This window comes from Canis lupus, chromosome 20 (genome assembly GCF_003254725.2).
Source record: "Canis lupus dingo isolate Sandy chromosome 20, ASM325472v2, whole genome shotgun sequence".
Classification (NCBI taxonomy): domain Eukaryota; kingdom Metazoa; phylum Chordata; class Mammalia; order Carnivora; family Canidae; genus Canis; species Canis lupus.
The window spans coordinates 10,220,038-10,239,948 of NC_064262.1; the positions used below are offsets into that span (position 1 = coordinate 10,220,038).

Consider the following 19,911-nt stretch of genomic DNA (forward strand, 5'->3'; position numbering starts at 1 on the left):
AGGGCTGGTATGATAGCTCCACATTAATCAGTGACCCTGGCATCTGCTCTTCCATCTTTAATATGACTTATATCTTCAAGGATGACTTACTGTTGTGAGATGGCCATTGTAACTCCAGCCATCATATTTCTGTTCTAGGCAGGAGGACAGAGAAAAGGAGAGTAGCAGAAGTATTCATCCTCATGGAATGAACTCCCTTTAGAAAGCTTTGTGAGAACTTTTGCCTACCATGTCAAAGGGAGATGGGAAATATAGGTTTTATCTAGAGCTTGTCAAAGATCCTCTTTACCATCTCCATAAGCTGACTAGGTCAGAGCTATATTTCCCATTGTATTCCATAGTGGTAGGCATAGGCTACAGAATTAGACGAGTCTGGGTTTGGATCTCAGTTCCACTCTTACTCTTTGGATGTCCTTGGGAAAAATCAGAGAATTTCTTTGAGGCTTAATTTATCATATATCAGTTGGAAATAATAATATAGCTTATTTTTTAAAGATTGAAGGAGATGACATATGCCTATGTCTTTTTCCAAGTAATAGTTTTTAAATGAGTACCAATAATTTTATTTATTTCACTATCCCTTATGGTTCAAACATTGTACCATCTTTGATAAATGTGATATCTCAACAAGTTTTCAAAGTGTTTTATAAATCAACGAATCAGAAACTCAAAAAGGCTAAGTAATTTGATTAAGTTTTTACAAAATGAAATGTAAGCCTTCCCTACCAATTAAGAAAAAAAAAAAAAAAAGTCCAGATCTTTCTGACTTAACAATTGAGATTTTTCTTCCAGATTAGATTGTTCTTTTCAGATCCAGGTACACACAGTACATATAGGTTCATGTAATAACAAGCTGGATTCTAATAGCATTTTACTTTACTGATTGCATTCATTCAGCAAATGTCAGGAGTTGCCAGAGATTATAAATTGGGCTTTTTAGCCCAGACTTTGGGCTTGTCCTGTCCTGAGAAAAAAATAGGACCCTGCTATAGAAGAAAAATAGGAAAGATTTTCTGCCTAAGACTTTTTTTTCAATTTCTCCATGTTTCTAGTTCTTTGTCACCAAGATACATATGTAGCCTTTGAATGAAATAATCAGGTTGGAGAGCCAGATCCTATTGTTCTCTGTCTTCTGATGTCAGCTCAGTTTGTAAAATTGAAATGGGGCATCTGCTATGCTAGTTATAAGGTTGAGCTGGACTAATGTGATACACCCCTGGATGGTGTATGCAGTGCCCATATTACTTGCATATGGTAATAGCTGCCATTATAGAGAAAGTCTGGGATGCTGTCAGTACAACAGAAGGTACAACTGAATTCTCACATGAAGGTCAGAGCAGAAGAAACATTTTCTAAGCTGAGGCCTAAAAGATAAATTGAGATTTATCAAAAGAAGAGAAGCTGGAAGATATCCCAAGCAGGAGAGAGAGCGTGTGACTTTGACCCTGGGCTCTGACCTATATTCTTTGATTATTCCTACCTTTACCTCTTAACTATTGCCTTGACTCCGCCAGGGCTCGCTTTTAGTCTTGCCATTTGAAAGCCCATCATGAACATAGATGCCACCACCTTAAACAACATGGCACTGGGATTATGTACTCATAAAGCCAATGTTAACAAACCATTCTGCAGAATTGTTCTAAAACAGAGATGGCAACTAGGCTTCATTTCCTGTGCCAATGCTAATAGTTTATAGTAGCAGCCTGGACAGATCAAAAGAATACTGAGAATTAGTGGAAAGAGTCCCATGATTAATTAGTGATGCTTCCCTAGGTTCAGAAAGAGAGTTCTGATGCACGGGCATTGGCATCTTGGGTCCAAAACTCTCTTTCCCCCTTTCTATTATGTTTGAATGGAACTAGGAAAAATGTCAAAGGAAAAACAGGGTATAGGCCAGAACGGACAGATGAGAACACCTCCTGTTTCTTGCCTGTAGCAATTTCAATATCATCATACAAAATTTAGCTTTTGATAATAATGAAAAGCTGGCTCCAAGTTCCCTAGGTCATCTTGGTGGTCCCTACATTTGCAAGTCGACTTCATTCGGACACCCAGCTGTTGCTGCTAATAAACTTGCTAACAATAAAATGCCTAATGTAGGGGTTGCCTCAAACAAGAATGGCTGAAGGAGAGGCAGAAATATATCTGTGGTCACAGACTTGCGTTTGTGCCATACCATCCTGTGCCATACCATCCTGCATGGACTTAAGCCTATGACCTCATCCTCATAAACGTTTCCTGCTAACCTACAAGTAATAGGCCACAAACAATAGTCTCCTTTGCAAAAAATTTTAAAAATTCTTACTGTATTCTCCTGCTTAAAACTTTTCATTGGTCCCATTGACTGCTTGCCAATCATTCTAGACCATCTTGTATACTACATTGCAGATGCATAAAAAACCTAGCATTGCTTTTCTTTGTGCCACTCTGTTTTACTGCCTTTGCCTTTATCTATTCAGATCTTTGGAGCCTTCTTCAGTTCCACATTGTCCATTTAGTTATCTCTCTCTCTATTTTTAAAGATTGTATTAATCGTTCATGAGACACACACACACACACACACACACACACACACACACACAGAAACAGAGACATAGAGGAAGAGGCAGGCTTCCTGCAGGGAACCCAATGCAGGCCTCCATCCAAGGACCCAGGGAACATGCCCTGAGCTGAAGGCAGTCGCTCAACCACTGAGCTACCCAGGTGTCTCATTTAGCTATCTCTTATCCAAATTCCAGACCTGGCTGGGATACAACCATCTATGCAACTTTTGCCCATCCAACCCACCTGGTTCATCTCTCTCACCAGTGCTATCTCTGTGCGTTTTATATACTTTTATTATTGCACATGTCATATTGGTAGTAAATAAATCCTGTGCCCCAGCAGACTGTGAGCTTCCTGAGTGCAGGAATTAGATCTCCGCCTCTTCCAACAGATATTTAAGCCAGAGTCTGGTCACCTCATATACTGAATTTAACTTAATCTTTAAAAAAACAAAACACATTGGGACACCTGGGTGGCTCAGTGGTTGAGCGTCTGCCTTTGGCTCAGAGTATGATCCCAGAGTACTGGGATCGAGTCCCACGTCAGGCTCTGCATTGAGCCTGCTTCTCCCTCTGGCTGTGTCTCTGCCTCTCTCTCTCTCTGTGTCTCTCATGAATAAATAAATAAAATCTAAAATAAATTAATAAATAAAAATAAAAAAACACTAAAATAGTCTTTACATTCACTTTTTTCATTGGGCTCTGTGCATATCTGTAGGAGTGAGGAAACTCCTGGCTAATCAAAGATAGAGATATATGCCTGTTTCATTTGTTTATCTTTGAATTCTCCTATTTCATAGATTATGGTCAGGACAGGGAAGATTGGAATTAAAAATTAGACATTTTGAGTTACTCTACTGCAATTTGGAAGGATGGGAGACTATATATATTTCCTTGGAATTTTTAACCAAAGACATTTTATTTTTATTTATCACAACAGGGTTCCAGGCAACATCTTGCCTAATCATATAAATTGAATTATTCAGATGCTCATGAGTTTATATTGTCTTATCCCATGTTTCCAGCTCATTAACTAATAACCAAAAATGCAAGTAATTAAGGCATTTAGAAAATGCCATTAACTGCCATTGAATTTGGTCTCCCTTCTGTGTTTGTTGAATAGTTGGGTAGAAAACACTTAACCTTTGGCTCACATTACCTTTCTAGGGAATGACCATCATCCTCTTGGCTTCTTTCCAAATGTACTGGGCTAGTTTTCTTCACTGCAGATTCTCGAAGCCTTTATTTCCACTAACTCTTGTGCTGTTTGGAAACATGCCATCAGTCAAAGGAAAAGAAGGAGAAAGATTGTGAGCTCTCAGTTGTCTAAACATGCTTATTGGTTTGCTTGCTTTCTCAAAGTTTGATAAAGACAAATTTTAGTGTATCCCAAGGGGCCTCCCAGACACCCCCCCGCAGCCTCTGTTAGAAAATAAAGTTAAACACCTTTTTTTAAATATCAAAATTAGGAAGTGAGCCCCTTTTATGTTTGCAGAAAGCTCTGTCTTCAACACTTGATTTCCTCAGGTGTCTCTGCACATCTACAGAGAATGCTTAAGTATTTCATACGTTTATCCAATTGGCTATCTCCACCAACTGTCTGGCTCTAGATCTCTGCCCTTCTCTGCTGCTGGGTCCACTCAGGCTTGGGCTTCTTTCTGTAACTAGGTCTGGGTTTGGGCACATTCTTTTCTTTAACTCACCATAGAGATAGCTAATACAGGCTGATGCAACCTTTTTAAATAATGGAGGAAAATTGCAGCACAAAGACTAGAAATAGATACCGAATGTAGAAGATTTCAGAATTCATAGGCCAAAGCCTCCTCTGGAAGATGTATGGAGGATGCACGATCTACTATGAGCTGATTTATGTTTCCCAAAATGTATTTCAAAATCTTAACCCCCAGTAACTCAGAATGTGACCTTTCTTGGAAATAAGATCTTATGGATGAGGTCAGTTTAGATGAGGTGATACAGGAGTGACACGAACTCTTTAGCCCCACATGATTGATGTCCTTATAAGAGAGAGACCCAGAGAAGAGAATGCTATGTGAAGATAGAGGCAGAAATTAAGGTGATATAGTTGCAACCCAAGGAACACCAAGGACTGATGGCACCACCAGAAGCTAGGAAGAGGCAAGAAAGGATTCTCTGCCATAGGCATGTCCTTGCTATTAGCTTGATTTGGGGCTTCTAGCCTCTGGAACTGTGAGACAATAAATTTCTTGTTTTTTTTTTTTTTAAGCCACCTGGCTTATGGTACATTGCTATAACATCTCTAGGAAACTATTACCAGGTCCTCCTGCTGGCTCCCAGCCTGTCATTATAATTGCAGAAGTGGGGCCCCTGGGTGGCTTAGTCAGTTAAGTGTTGGGCTCTTGATTTTGGCTCAGATCATGATCTCAGGGTCGTGGGATCAAGCTCCACATCAGGATCCGTCCTGAGCATGGAGCCTACTTAGGATTCTCTTCCTCAGGATCCCTGGGTGCCTCAGTGGTTGAGCATCTGCCTTTGGCTCAGGGCATGATCCCAATTCAGGGATCGAGTCCCACATTGGGCTCCCTGCATGGAGCCTGGTTCTCCCTCTGCCTATGTCTCTACCTCTCTCTGTGTCTCTCATGAATAAATAAATAAAATCTTTGGAAAAAAAAAGATCCTCTTCCTCTGTCCACCTCCCCCACTCCTTCTTATACTCTCTCTCACAAAATAATAGTAACAACAATAAAAATATGAATAATAATTGCAAAATCCAGCTCATCTCTTAACTAGCAGCTGCCTTTGCCCATCAGAAGTCGCAGATTAAATTCCAAGGTTCTCCCTGTCTAGCTTAATATCTGCTCCATTCTAGGATGACTGCTGCTTGAGATGTCCATTTTTTTAAGAAAATAAATTAATAAGGCTTTGGTTGACTCTCTTGCAGGAACCCCTTTGTGATGACCACCACCAGGCAAACAATATAACATAACAAGGTAGGTTCTGGCACTATTAATCCAGTTCCTTTTAGAGTCCCTCTGGCTAATTTGCTGACACAATCTCTATCATTCTCTCTTTATGTTTTTTGCGTAAATAGGAATACACATATCTTCTCAGAATAAACACACATTTTAGGAACAGCACATGAATTAGGAAATGAATGTATCCTTAGAGAAAGCATAATCTGTAAAATGTTAACACAATGAAATAAAAATTTTTACAGTCTATTTCAGAGAAACTTAAATTGTCTTTGCATTCTATTTCTACATTCTAAAACACATTGCTTTACCTTTGCATAGCTAAAAGCCACATCAGAGTGATTTTCCTAAAATAAAGGTACAATTTTTATTGCAAGGTAAATTTAAATTTCCACCTATTAGGTAATACAAAAATATTAAAAGTATTGAAATGCCCATCCCCATTTATATACCCCATCCTCCTGCTTCTAGCTATGAAGGGTTTCAAGAAAAAGAAATAGAAATATATAGAGCAATAGAGATAGAGATAGAGGTAGAGGTATAAGTGGAGAGGAAGACAGAGGCAGAGAGGCACAGAGAGAAGCCTCAATCCCTCAGCATCCAAAGTTGGCTAGAACTCTCCATTACCTCAAGAGCTTTTTTTCATTTTAGGATTTCAGTTCTTCCTATTCTTTCTTCCTCCATGAGTCATTGCTCCTTGGATTATACTTTCATATGGCAGTTAGAGTTGGAAATTCCATAAGTAAAAGAAGAAATATCTCAAGAGGAAAGAGATGTAGAGGGTACAGTGATAGCAGTGGAGTGAACATGCAGCTTTCCAGAACATTGCCAATCCCCAACCCACTCCCGTGATGGATCTGTGATGTCCACCATGGGTGTGAGAGGAGGTAGAAATGAACCCGTAGCATAGATCTTCTGTTCTGCACAGTCTACCTAATCTGACACTTTATGCAGTAGCTGTCCTTCCTTAGGTTAAACCCTCTAGTCAAGAATCAACAAATTTGGCTCACCATTATTTTCGTAAATAAAATTTTATTGAAAGCAGCCACACTTATTCATTTACATACTATCTGTGGCTGTTTTTATACTACAAAGGCAAAGCTGAGTAGTTCCTGTAGGGACTGTATAGCCCACAAAGCCAAAAATATTTACTATCTAACCCTTCGCAGAAAAAGTTTGCTGATCATTACTCTATATGGTGCCAGTCCTAGGCAAGGCCCTTCTTGTTGGATCTGCTAAGTGGATGAATTCCATCCCTCAACATGGAGTATTTCATATTCTAGTTAGAATCTCTCAGTAACAGATAAGTGAAATCAAAACGAAACAATCTAGAGTGAAAAAAACAAATGATCTAGGATGAAATAGTAGAATGTTGACTCTAAATGCAAAGTCCAGGCTTTAGGTACAGGTGGATCTTAAGAAGCAAGGATGTCATCAGAAGTAATCCCTCTATCTTTATCTTTCAATCTTGCTTTTCTCTCAGGCACCCAGGAGTCCCAGATTTATAGTTGACCCATTATCCCAATAGGGTAATGGCATCTCCTTGCCAATTAGTCCAGCAAAAGCACCAACACTGAGTGTAAAAGAACCAACGTGGATAACTTGACAGCCTTGGACCACTCCTATGGCCAAAAGGAATGAAATTTGGTAAGTAGCCTGCCTGGGACGATGGATCTATCCCTATAATTTCCAGTTCCATCCAAATTATAAGACTAGTTATGAGGAAGAGCTTGTTCTCCAAAGGAAAATCAATGTTTTCCTCCAGGTTAAGGATAAATCAATTTATAGTAAAGAAACATCCACTGTTCCAGACTAATGGGATTTCTATAAGAAGGAAGAGAAATAAAAGAGGCAGGGAACCCATCCTGTTAGATTCTGGTCCATCTAGTCCTGGATTGGTCCTCCTGGATCCCTTCTGTGATTCTGATCTGATCTGTGACTGCCAGTCATTGCATGCCAATCTGAGGGAGCATTCAGTACTGCCCTAGCCTGAGGTGGTGGACAGGAAGGAAAGCTTGGTGACCTCTGGATGTCTGTATACTCTCCTAACTGAAGATCTGCACAGGCAAAAATCCCAACTCAGAGAATTATACATTGTGACCTTATCCCAAGAGATTTTCCAACAGAGCTGCGCTCATATCCAGCTGTAATTACTGATGATGATATATCATAGCAACAGATCAAACCTTGGCTAATACCTAATAGGGAGATATCTTTCTTTTCTCCCCAAAATAAACTCAAAACAATAAAAAGTGGTTGTTAATTTGATAGCTTTTGTTGAGAAATGATCATTGTTGACCATGAACAGGAAAATGACACAGTGTGCCCATTTCAAAAGTTTATTTCCTTTTCTATCCTAAATTTAAATTGTCAATGCTTCCATCTGTAAATACTTTCAGTAGAAACAAAAGTCACAATTTCCTGTCCCTTTGCCTTCTGTTTATTTTAAATAATAATGTCTTAAGGTGGTGAAGCCCTTTCACTGTATAAAATCTGTTCCTCTACAAGTGAAAATGGGCCACCTCTTTCCACCTATCCACATGTTATATAAGGAGCATCAAGGCATTGGTATTTTTTAAAGCTCCTCAGGTATTTCTAGATACTGATGATTTAGATAGTACTCTTGTTTGGCACCTCTGAATCTTCTAAGCCCTACACTGATCATAGAGTTAGCTATCATCTCTCTTTTCATTGTGCTTTTGTTATGACTTCCTGAGTGATTTTGCAGCAGCTAATTTACTTATTTGCTTCTTTCACTAAGCTTTGATCCCTGTAGGCATAGACTCTTTCTCATTTATTTTTGAATCTTCAGCATTTAGTGGAGCACCTGGAACAAGATAGCTATTTGATAAGTTATAGCTGAATGGAATAATCTCACACCATCCTCTCAAAGATACTATAAAGTAGGTATTATAATCATTCCTGTCTCATCAGGTCAGAAACTGAGGCTTATGGACATTAAGTGCTATGTGCAGGTTTGACTTGAACCCAGACCTTCTGACTCCAAGGCCATGTTCCTCTCCAAAACATCATTCTTAATGGAAAGTACTGATACAGTTGCTACTATTTACGGCTGAAAAATGTGAAATAGCCTGTTAAAAACAGTCAAAATTTGGCAGTTTCGTAGGCTTCAACCTGATAATTTTGTTGTGGCCTTTATGTAGGGGTTGGCTTTTTGTTAAAAGAGAACAACACCCAGGAGTCAAAGCAAATGGACTGGAACTCTCAATGGCCTTAGCTGGTCAGAATAAATGTACCTCGAAGGTTGGTGATCAGAAACTCAGACCCACTGGCCCCTCATAAGTAAAGACTTCAGTCAGTGTTTCATAGGATGAGTTTAGTCTAATGATTGTATGGACATTAACCATCAGATTAGGGCTTTTCTTTAATTTATAGAGTCATGAGTTAGAAGTCAATCCATCAACTCATGGAGCCACAGAGTCATGAAGACTTCTCATGGAGTCAGATCATTGCACAAAGAGTTAAAAGACCTGAATTTAAGTCTCAATTAAGCTACCACCTTGCTATGTGAACTTATGAAAGTCCTTCATTTCTGTGAGCTTTACTTTCTTCATCTGCAAAGTGGAGAGAATAATTTCTATCATACCAGATTACTCTAAGGTTAAAAATAAATATATTATCCATTAAAAGCCTCACAAACTATAATGTAGCGTACACTCGTAAGATAATTTTATTGTGGCTCTCTTTCACATAGAAGAGAAAGACTAGCAGGCTCACTAAACACAACATTACAATATAAATACTTGAATGAACAACCTAGATGTCTTTAATGATAATACATGAGCATCCTCTTTTTAATGTAAGGTCCCCTCTGGCATGAATAGATTGTTACAGCCAGTTCATTTTCCATGTTTCCAGCAGATTAACTGCTTGTCTGAACTCGTGAAATAGGAATGATGAGCCTCCGTGGAGTTGAAGGGGCTTCCTGATGAACTCATCTGTTTTCGTCTTTTGTAATGAGAAGTTACCACTGTGCCCAGAATGTTCTGCTTCTCTGAAGGCTTGCAGTTCTCACTTTATACAGCAGGTGCGCATGCAGGTCAACAGTCTGATTGAGAAATTCACTACCTAAGACCTAGAGAAAGAAATTACATTAGGTCTGAAAACATCTTAAAAATAATACATAAGTAGTGCCATTTCCTTGTTTGTATATTTTGGATACCTCTGAATGAAATTTTGATAGTATATCTATATGGCTCTCAAAGTGCAGATGCCAGAACATTACCACCATCATCATCATCTGGGAACTTTATAGAAATAGACATTCTTAAACACTCCCTGGACTTACTAAATGAGAAAATTGGAGGTGGGCCCCAGCAACCTGTGTTTAAGTACTTTCTTGGTGATGCTGATGCATTAAAGTCTGAGAAGCATGACATATCATTATTGGATAAATTCATGCTCCTTTAAGACAGGGACAGAAGAGTAATATACATATTTAGAGTTAATCTCTCTTTACTTGAGTATTTACTGAGAATTCTTTGTCAATTATTCTCAGTTCTGATTATGGGACTTTATTGAGTTAATAGATGTGTGAGTGGAGAAAATTGGACAAAACCATGAGAATCTGAATTCATATAAATTTTAAAGAGACATGTTGCCATCTTTAGTTGAAAAATTCTGGGAAGTATAGGTGGGGCAAAAAAGGACCGAGATAGCTAAATGAACTGGTCCTTCTTTTAGGAAAAGACAACAACAACAACAACAACAACAAAAGAGGTAAAACGTGAATGTCCCTAGTTGTTTAAGCCTTCAATCTCCAGTCACACATTTAACTCATTTTCTTGTCTTCAGTGGCCACATCACGTCCATTATCAAATCTTCTCAACTCCATCTCCAAAATGTATCTGAAGCTCATTCACATCTCCGAATCTATGCTGCCACTTCCACATCGAGGACATTATTATCTTTCTCCTGGGCCATGTCTTGCCACCTAATTGGTCCTGCAGTTTCCACTCTTGTCAATCTACTTTACACACATTCTGAATCCCTTAAAACATAATTTAGATCAGTCATTCCTCGACCTGCCCAGTTCTCTTTAATGGTAATTCTTTGCATTTTGAATAAAAGCCATACTTCTAACCATGACCCGTAAGGCTCAGCCTGATATGGACATTAACTACCTAATCTTGTTTTAATCCCCTCCCCCGCAGTCTGATGCAATGCCAGGTTTTTATTGTCAGTTCCTTAAACATCCCAGGCTCTTTCCTGTCTCTGGGTATTTGCCCTTATTATTAACTCTGCTTGGGATGCTTTTCCTCCCACTCTTTCAAAGCCAAGGCTTCCTTCTACTTTAGGTCTTCACCTAACTAGCTGCTCTTCACAAGGACCTGTATTGGCAAATCTGTCTCAAGTGTGTTTCCTTATACTCACTCAGTCCTTACTCTACCTTGACTCCTTTTTTATTAGTATTTTTCACAGTTTGAAACTATTTATTTGTTACTCTAGAATGTGAAGTTCTCACATACTGACATAATGTATGTCTTATTTGATTTTATTTCTGCCCTTACAAGTATGGGCACATAGTTATTGCTCAGTAAATGTTTGTTGAATCAGTAAATTGAAGCATTTTTTTTTTTGTACTCTGTGATTCTTTAGACAGATAGATGGATATTTAGAAAGATTTGCTTGTGCTCTGTTATATAATTCTGTTATAATTGTTCTTCAAGAGAGCTTGGGAAAGGGTTGCTGGTTTTAAATGAGGTGGGCTATGAAAATATGCAGTGCTATGCTAGAACCAGTTCATACTGGCTTGTGAGAACAGATTTTGAGCATTTCTTAATTCCATGACCTTATATTTATAGCTTGAAATCTTTAGTGGTAGGAGTATTTACACTATGGCAACTGACAAAAACTAAAAATGTGAGATTTTTTTTTTACCCAGAGAATTAGTTCTTAAAAATTTCCCAGCATATTGTTGATAGATAGGTGTTTCAGGTTGTGATCCCCAGAAATAGACCCTTAATTGAGAATTTGTGAGAAAGTGATTAATTTGAAATCATTACAGAGATAAGGGAATAAGAGGAGAATAAGGAAATAGGACCAGTAAAGGAAGAAGGCCAAAGAAGAGTATGATATCAAACACAGTCCTATGGAGTTTTACTTTGTCTTAATCCCACAGAGCATCTCTGAAAACAAAGTTGTCCATTCAGGGACTAGTGATGTGGATTATTTGTACTTTCACTTATCAGTTATTGGTTAAGGACTGACCCTTGGGGAGCATGCATTCTTAGGCACTATGTTTCTGTGTGCAAAAGAAAAGCAAGTTCTGACAGTCTGAGGCCAGGGCTGTTAGAAAGAGACACACAGGTTCTGGCTGTTGGAAATGAGAGCACCCAAAAATGATAAAGGAAACCTGGGCCCATGCTTAGCTTGCTGACAGCCCTGCTACAAGAGTACCTCCTAACCTTTAACATAATTACCCAGTAATAGGGAGATCCGGATAATCAGTAGGTCTGGGGTTGCGTCTAAGATTCTGAATGTCTAACAATCTCCCAGGTAATCTCACTGATGCTTCTCATGAATCACACTTTGAGGAGCAAAGAGCAACAAGATGCTTTAAATCATTTTGTACAGGAAGATCCAGTTTTATTTGGCTTATTCAAGTTAGTTTTCATGGAAACATGGTTTATAGAAGAGTTTGAAATAGAACCACCTGAGAGATATTTGATCCCACTACTGAATTTCCCCAAACACTTTGTCAATGAGGTCAAATCTTATAGTACTTAGATTTGCCAGGGACGTTTCAGATCCCCAGTACTTCAGAGAAGATAAGTAAATGCCAGGTAAGTACTTAACACTTTTTTGACCGTGTCATAGTGCTAGTAGCCAAATCTATTCCTCAGATACCAATGATTTTTGTTCTATCTTTTGGCTTCATTCATTCAACAAGCATTTAATGATACCTATTTGATTGCAAGTCACTATGGGTGTTTTGTTGGGGATATAAAAACGAATTAGGTAAAAAAAAATAGACATGTCTCTTACCCTTTGTGGCATCACAGTTTAGAGTATAGATTCAGAGAAATAACTGGAAACTGGTTTCAAATTGATAAAACATCGACAGTGTTTTACTTTGTGGTGTTCAATGGGAGACAGAGCTTGAATTACCCCTGACCTGCATTTTCCTTACACAACCAACTTAAAAATGTGAGGGGGCTGCCTATAGCACAAACTCAATGAAGAAATAAAGTAGAAAATTATTTTTAAGCCTCATTGCTGGAGATGTGAAGACATAAATGTTTTTTTCATGCCAACTATACTCTTTATTTTTATATTCCTCAATGAATGCTAATAAGACATACCAGTGCAGACTGCCTTAGGCAGAAATAAATATTATGCACTTGCAGTAATTAATTTATGGCAAAGTGTAGTCAGTAGGGTAAAGTGAATTTGTGAAATTCTCAGAGTACTTGACAGCTTCTTATTGAAGCAGAAATAAAATGTAGTCAATAAACGGTAAAATGCTGAGGAAAGTGTTTAGTTATCACCACAAGGGTTATATTAAGTAATTTGGGGTACTTTGCTTTCCTACTCATCCCAGAAGTTATGCATTCATATTATTGCAACATCAGTGCAGTATTTTCTAAACCAAGTGAATAAGGAATTGAGCAGAAGAAAACTTTATGGAAGTATTCTTTGACAATCCTTTTTTTCTAACAGTATGCAAATGAGTTTCTAGGTAAGTTAGCCTTTACATGGATCTTCATGGGGCCTCCAACTCAAGTATTTTGGAAGTATTTTGGTTCAAATAATTTGGAGGCAGCTGCAATTCATAAAATGTTACTTTATAGACATGGGAATGGTTTGGCAAATAGACATTGTTAACAGGATGCTGTTGAGTATTTTCAGAATTCCCTGCCTTTAGGCATGCAGTTTTGTTGGTGGTAATCTCTCTAAGTTCAGATTCCTGAGAAGCAGAGCCTGAGATGAGAAATCTTGTGCAAGTAGTTTATTGAGGGAGGGCACTTGAGAGGACTGAAGGAAAAATATGGGCAAAATAAGAAGATACAGAGAACAAAAATTATTGGTACCTGGGGAAGAGATGTGGCTAATAGCACCATGACATGGTCACCACCATGGGGCAAAGGACCTAGACTTTTGTACCCCCCAAGTCAGTTAATCAGGAAGCAACTCTGTTTGGAGAGAAGTGGACTATCTCCAGGTGCGGTGGCTCCTTTCGGCCAAGGACAGTTCTTGTATTGCAGATTTGGAGACAGAAGCAGCTGAGATCCAATACATACAGGCAGCTGGGGATAGTGCATTAGCCAATAAAGGAAATTTGGGTGGGGCACAGACTTGACCCATTATACTCACCTGGGAATGAGGAAAGGAGAAAAAAATAACAAGTTTACGAACTAAGTGCTATGATAAAATAGTAAAAATAATGCTCTTGCACTGATTAGCAGGTTTTGGCCACAAGAACATTTTGGTTCCTGGTATTATTACTAAACTTTTCCTTCTGAAGTAAGTTAAAGGTTCATCCAGTAATGATTCCACACTTTTTAAATTAGTTTCCAGCGTAAAATATGCCCAGAGGAAATAAATGAGCTATTACAAGATTGGGGGAAATTAACCAGGCAAGGCTCATGCCTTGGATGACAAAATCCGGGGGAAATAGTATAGTGAGTAGACTAATCCTTGGTCATGAGCTAGTATTATTGTGGTGAGTGTATCACTTCCTTTCTCCATACAAGTCTTCTGCAGACCCAATTGACACACCTTGCATTCCTCAGATATCACCTGGGTAGCCGCCAGAACATTGAAAGCCCTGGTCCCTGAAGGGTAGCTAACAGTGTCATCTGTCATCAGCCATGGCCATCCTGTAGGAGAACCTAATTGGTAGAAATATCCTCCCTGGAAGCATGGGTGCAAGTCCAAGGGAAATAGGATTGAAGATACTTTTTTCTTTCCCCACTATCTCGTTATTAGATAGATGATTTTTTTGCATTTTTCAAAATCACCCAGAGTTCTCTCTTTGATCAGTCTGAAGGTGCAGGTCAGAGGGACTTGGAGTCTCCCCACTCCAATTCCTCTAGTTAGCTTTCAGGACAACTAGAACACTAGACATGATACCTTATGTGGACTGATCCTTCTCTTCTTCCCTCTCTTCATTTTCTGTTTCTTCTTTTGCCTTTTTGCTTGTTTCTTCCACCTTTCTTCATTCTTTTTTCTTTAAGTTACTTTATCTTCCTCCTTTCTTCTTGCCATCTCTCTGCCTTCCTTCTATTTCCTCTCCTTTCTTCCCAATTTCCACCCTTAATCTCCTTCCTTCCCACCCCCTTCCACCCCATTTCTTATGTTAAATCCCACACCTACCAGTTTCTTTCTCCTCTCTTCCCTACTCCATTCTTCTGTGTCCCTCCTCATCTTCCTTCCTTCTGTTCATCATTTCATTCTTGCATTTCACATCTGTTCTTTCTTTTTTCTATCCCTTTTTCCTTCCTTCTCTTCTTTAATTTCCACAGCAAAATCTATTGGTTCCCAGGTAGCCAGGGTGCCTGCATATTCAGACTGCCTTCTCAGGATCCAAACAAGGTTCATCACAATTAATTTGGTGAAAGTGATACAACCAAATGATCTAAGTATTTATGTTTCATAATTTGGGGAAGGCACAAAGAATGTGAGAGGCAGGTAATTCAACAGGGCATTGCCTTTCTTCTAAACTACTTAACACAAGGCTTAGCTCTGTCGGGCCCTAACCTGTCAGGGCCCCAGTGCTTTGGATCTACCATGCTTATGGATCCTTTTCCGGATCCCCCCATTTGCAGTTCGTGGCATTCTTTGCAGAGCTCAAAAAATGCTGATGTAAGTTCACTATCCCCACCAGCCAGCTTTGAGCAAGATCTGTCTCAACTGCCTCTCTCTCATTACACATCCCATCTGTCTCTGATGCTCCTTTGGCAGTCAAAGAGCTTGATGCATTATGCATCTCAAATATTAGAAAGATTATATAACCACCAGGCTATCAAAATCAGGAGACCAGAAATAATGGGAGCATCTCTTTCAAGGACTTTTCCCTTAGTTATAATGTCAAGGAGGACAATAGTACTGGTTGGAAAATTTTAAATGGGAAGAAAAATACACAATCACAGGTATATACACTTGCAATCTCATACTGTTCCAAGGATTGACTTTGTCAACTTGGTTAAGAAGAATGGAAGTATTAAACATCTTTTGGCAAGAGTCTCCCAGAATCATTAACTGATTTTGTGATTCAGCAAAGGTCTATAAATTGCTAAAGGTATTGCCAGAAAGATGCAATTTATGTATAAATAGATGAAAGTAGAAGATACTATATCTTTTATAGGTTGCTTAACAATATCCATGGGGTGACATGTTAGTCATAAAAATGAGTAGAGATAGGGGCGGCCCGGGTGGCTCAGCGGTTTAGAGCTGTCTTCAGCCCAGGGTGTGATCCTGGAGTCCCAGGATTGAGTCCCATGTCAGGCTCCCTGCATGAAGCCTGCTTCCCCCTCTGCCTGTGTCTCTGCCTGTCTCTCTCTCTCTCTCATGAGTAAATAAATTTTAAAAAATCTTTTTAAAAAATGAGTAGAGATAGAAGGAATTAATGCAAGCCATTTTTTTCACATTGTTGATTTGCTAATCTGACTAGATTAGTAGTTATTTTTTACACCAGAATGTTAGTTGGTTATGGTAGCAAAGCATCAATCTATGTTGCACCTTGCTCATTAGAGTATTCTAATTATTAGAAAGATTCAAGTTAATTATACACACCATAGGCAGGAAAGAGTTAACTATCCCTATGGAACATTTGCAGATTAGTGGAAGACTAGGAATTCAGAGAAGAAGAGCAGCAGAAAAATCTAACAGGGAGGGTTGCTAAAATCAAGGAGGGGTGCTTATCAAGACTTCATTACCCCCAAACCCTAAAAACCCAGCATAATTATCTTATATGGTTGCAAAGCTTCTTTTAATTTGGGAAATTTCAACCCCTGGAGCTAACTTTCAGGTGTTTGCTATGATTCAGAGATTTATCTTAGAATTCAAGCATAGAAAGTATATGCACTTTGGTCTTCTGCAGGACAGGAATGTCACTGAGAGCCACAAAGTTTCATTCTTAACCTTCTCTGGAGCCACAAGTTCTCTGTTTCTATTTCTGTATTTACTTTCAGAAGAGGAAGGGCTTCTTCTGCTTCATTGGCATATTAGCCCTCATAGCTACTCCCAAGATGGTGCCTTTGGCCACTGAATCCACATCTTATTTCAAATCTCCTGCCATAGCCAAATGGTCCAGTCTTGTCCTGTGCCCCAAATTAGGAGAAAACATCTAATGGCTTCACTTGGGTCATATGACTACCTCTGGTCCAATCAGCTATGACCAAGAGGATGAGTTACATTTCACACATGTGTTCATTTATTTGGTGGAAGGGAGAGTTATTATCAGAGCATGGATGTGGCTAGAAACATCAAAAGTCTGACACATCATTCCAGTATTTAAAAAGTTGAATTGAGGGATCCCTGGGTGGCGCAGCGGTTTGGCGCCTGCCTTTGGCCCAGGGCGCGATCCTGGAGACCCGGGATCGAATCCCACATCGGGCTCCCGGTGCATGGAGCCTGCTTCTCCCTCTGCCTGTGTCTCTGCGCCTCTCTCTCTCTCTGTGACTATCATAAATAAAAAAAAAATAAAAATAAAAAATAAAATAAAAAATAAAAAGTTGAATTGAGAAACACCACCAGCAGAAGGATGATCATGGAATGGAACTGTAAAAGTTGAATGGATCTGTAATCATATCCTAGTTTAAAAGTAATGTCCCCAGAGATCTTAAGCTGTATTATTATTTTTTAAGCTGTCTTTAAAAATATGAAGGTTGTACACAAATTTTAATTTATGGAAATTTAACATGATCTTTAAGATAAGATAACCAATGGCAAAAACATTCCTGCTTGATACTAAAACATCCAGTTTAAAATAAACAAAGCTATATGATGGCTTTAAATCGATGTGTGAATTGTGTTTTTTTTAAATCATTGAAATATGAACACTATTGCCAATTACTTGATTCTTTTAATAAAAAAGTTATTTTCTCCCAGTATGTAAGTTAAATTATCTTCTTATTTCCTAGCTCTACACTTTCCCCTTAAAGGAACTGTATCTAATTCTCTGCCTTTCAGATTAACTTCTTGCTGTTCCAATAACTTAAATAACAGAAGTGACCTGCAATAAGCCCTAAGATATGAGATATGAGCTTTATAAATAAGATCTATACCTCCATCGTTGCTACTATTCATTCAAGTGTAAAAGCCCATAACTCTTCCTTCTCTGACCCAAATTGTTCAGTCACCAAGTCTTGCCAATTTCTCTTTCTTGATGTCTATCAAATCCATCTCTTTCAATATTTCTTTCCTTCAATCTTTTGTATACATTTCCCCAGGAATACTTCCAAGGCACTGTTTTGCTTTTGTCTATTCTTTCTGCTAACAAACTTTTCATGATTCACCATTGATTTCAAAACCAAGTCCACTCTCACCACCCTCCCATTCCAGAATCTTCCTTCCTAGCTTCTAACCCAAAGGTAACAGAAAGCTGGAAAAAGAGAATGAAAAATAAGAGACAAACCTGGTGTCGACTTCTATGGCTAGTTCAGGTAGTGAAGCTGAATTCCCTCAGCCAAATGAGAATAAATCCATCTGTCTTTACCTGGTTTTGGTTGTTAAACATTCTCAGTATTATTTTCTTCTTTATTAACATAGCGGTTCCTGAAATGATGTCAGCCTCCCAGTAGCTTCTGAATGAGTCTTCATTCTATGTCTCCTTATCCATAATAGAAGCCATATGGCCCAGGTATGTTTTATTTAGACAACATGATGCCTTAAATGTTTTAAAATAAGTTACTGACATTTAAAAATGGGGAGATCGCAACAAATCTGGTTTCAGATTTGCTCTGTTAGGGGATGAATCAGAAGCAAGAGTGCAAGGTTTGATTTAAAAGTTATTCTGCTGCTTCTCTTTGCATACCTAGTTCTATAATAAATGTTAGTTTGCATTTGCCCATAAAGATATTTTATGGAGGGGGTGCTTTCCAGTTATTTCATTATTTTCCCAAGTATAGAGAAGATAAATTTTGGTCTTTGTTGTCATAAGCTCCTATGTGTACATTTAAAGTTTTTTTTTTTTTTTTTAAGAGAGAAGAGGTAAATATACAGCAATAAATTAATATATAATAGAAAAGAGTTAGAATCAGAAATTACCTTGGCATCTGCTTATGTTAGAGAATATATCTGTTTGCTCTGGAGTTATAGCCCCTAGCTAGTTCCTAATCCTTCTTCTTGGTTGGGGGTGTGCATAATCACTTTTAAAACAACCTATTTCTGGAAGTCCTGGTTCTGCTTTTTTGACTTCTTAGTTTACAAGTCTTGTAGAGCTGATAGTGTCAGTGGACCCATTCAACAAATACCTATTTTGAGCATCTTCTATATGTAAATACTCTTCTAGGTATCAAAAACAAAAGTGAATATGGTCATGAAAGAGTTTTTAACAGGTTGGATAAACAGTCTCAGTGCTTCTGTGAAAATGAGAGTAGGAATATAACACTAGCCAGGAATGAAAGAGCCTAAAACATAACATGTAATCAATACATGATCAGGGCCTTCAGCCCTGGAATGGAATTTGTTTACTGGTGCCAATGCTAGGTAGAGAGGCTGTTGTCCAGGTGTCACTGTAAAGTACAATAATCATTTACTGATGCCCTACTCTGGACCTAGTATCATGCTAGATGCTAGAGATACAACTAGAAGCAAGACATAACCCTTCCTTTCCAAAGCTGACATACAGTCTCTTAGATTGCTTGGAGGGAGGAGGAATAGGGTACCTATATTAACAAATAAATGTGTGGTCCAAGATAGTCTCATCCCCTTTTGTCTTTCCATTCTCCTCCATCCTTCTGCTTGGTGGAAGTAAGTATCTTTTAACATAAACATCCATGGAATTTATCATTTGAGAGGTGATCAATATTTGTACTGCTTTTAATCTGATTAATTATTCATCATAATAATATTATCAAAACAAATAATAGCTGACATTTATTGAGCACTATTTGCCAGGAACTCTTCTGAGCACTTTTTATATAGTACCTCATTTATCCTCACAACTTCTTTATGAAGTATGTGCTTTTATCCTATATGTAGTTAAGGAAGCTAAGACACAGAAACATTAAATAACTTGCTCAATAATTCATAAGAAAAAATAATAAAAAATAAAAAAAAATAATTCATAAGAGAATTGATCTTGTCAATATGAGGCTCAACCATTGCCAGCCTCAGAGATCTAAGGCCAGGGTTCTTGCTGCTCTGAAACACAGAGAGTGAGGGAGTGGTTTGATGAAATCAGGAAGTTGGGTGAAGGCAGAAGAGGTAGATTTAAGAAGGGAAATGAA

The 19,911-nt window shown here is 38.4% G+C and overlaps 1 long non-coding RNA gene across 1 annotated transcript in view; it reads left to right on the top strand.

Moving 5' to 3' along the window:
* The window catches only part of LOC118351739 (uncharacterized), a 94,492-nt gene extending 76,120 nt beyond the window's left edge, over window positions 1-18,372 (top strand). Inside the window, exons 2-4 of the long non-coding RNA XR_007404196.1 lie at window positions 5,464-5,512; window positions 6,978-7,141; window positions 18,230-18,372. This is a non-coding gene — a long non-coding RNA (uncharacterized LOC118351739). The remainder of the gene's footprint in view (window positions 1-5,463; window positions 5,513-6,977; window positions 7,142-18,229) is intronic.
* Window positions 18,373-19,911: the final 1,539 nt, after the last annotated feature.